The sequence below is a fragment of the Wolffia australiana genome, chromosome 2, assembly GCF_029677425.1.
Source record: "Wolffia australiana isolate 7733 chromosome 2, ASM2967742v1".
In the NCBI taxonomy this organism is placed as follows: Eukaryota; Viridiplantae; Streptophyta; class Magnoliopsida; order Alismatales; family Araceae; genus Wolffia; species Wolffia australiana.
In genome coordinates, this window is record NC_135836.1 from 23,591,452 (window position 1) to 23,593,080 (window position 1,629).

The 1,629-nt window shown below is 37.8% G+C and overlaps 1 pseudogene; it reads left to right on the forward strand.

The window, feature by feature from the left end:
• Positions 1-352: 352 nt before the first annotated feature.
• LOC144700347 (18S ribosomal RNA) lies at positions 353-617 on the forward strand (annotated as a pseudogene).
• Positions 618-1,629: the final 1,012 nt, after the last annotated feature.

Below are 1,629 nucleotides of genomic sequence, written 5' to 3' on the forward strand. Positions count from 1 at the left end.
AGGAAAGAACAACAAACAAGAAGGTGTTTCTGCACGGAAATTGTAATCAGATTTCTAAATTTTTTATATCTGAAGTAATAAATTTATGATCAAGAAATATTCTTGTTGAAATACATGAAATTAAGCTTTGTCTTTCACCGAATCCCATAGGGGCAGCAATGGGGAATCTTGGACAACTGGCAAAAGCTCGATCCAGCCATATTCCGTGAGTAAAGAAGGGTAATGCCGCTTGTAAAGCTCATTTGTCGAGTCGCGATCATGACAGGATTCAAGGAAGAAGCCCCAGTTAATTTTGTGCCAGAAGCTGTGATAAAAATGGGGGGGAGGACAAGTATTCTTCAGAATGACTGGGCGTAAAAGGGCACACAGTCAGTGAATTGGGTTGAAAGTTAAAGGTGCCAAAAACTGGCGAAATGCTCTCAAAACCAATTCACTTGAGTAAGACAAAGGAGAGTGGAATTTCGTGTGTAGGGGTGAAATTTGTAGATCTATGAAGGAAGGCCAAAAGCAAAAAAAATCTCTAGGTCCCTACTAACGCTGGGGTGCAAAAGCATGGTAAGCGAAAAGGATTAGATACCTTGGTAGTCCATGCCATAAATGATGAGTGTTTGCCCTTGGTCTACGCGGATCAAGGAGTGGTTATACTAAGTGTTGTGGAGGAGAATATATTGTTCACAAATATATTGTTCTAGCTATATCTTTGTGGTTTATCAGGTTAAGGCTTTGGGGGCTATAAGAAGAAGACTTTGGGGCCAAGTTGAAGTAGGTCAAGCGACATAGTTCTATGTAAGACTTTGGGGCAAAATCATAAATATAAAAATTTAAAATGAAAAGGATTAATTTTTCATGTTTTCTAATCAGATCTATGTAATACTTTGGGGGTTGTGGATGATGAAGCTTCATCGACTTTTTCCTTTTTTGGTATCTTTGTTCATCTCTCTTTCAAAATGATTGTTTTGGGAGGCATTCAGACAAACATGGTTAGGGCACATCATCACCTCGGAATGGATACCCTCAAACAACATTAAAGAATAGCCGAAGCTGTCTAAAAAAAATAGTTATGTCTCGCATTTCCTCTACCTCATTTCCCAGGTAGAAAAGTCCTAGGTTAATTAAAAAAAGCTAGAAACCTAATTCACACCCCCGCTCTTAGGATATTCCTTTGCCACAATAAGAATTATACCCCAGGGCATCACTACACAAGCACTGCAAACATCTTTCATGATCAAACCAAAGCTTATATTCAATGAGGCATCCAATCAAAATATTGATGAATAACTTCTTTTCCCCAAGCTTGATAATTTATGATAATCAAAATATTTCTAAAGATATGTTATGACAACCAATCATCACAAATACTTTTTGAAACCAATATGTTCTTGATGAGTTCTAAGCATGCCGGAGTTTAGATGTTGGTAGGGTTTGGGGTTGAGTGTTCAAGATAAGCAGTTCAGTATGGATACAATATGTGTGTGTGGAGATAGTTTTGTCCACTTAAATGATGACCAAGTGTAAGTGAACTCAATAGGATTAAGTTACCTCTTCCCAATCGAAGGGTTTTTCTTGGATGACAGCTACGGAATACACTATCTTCATCTCTCTCGTCCTCTCTTAATGTCTATCTATTTT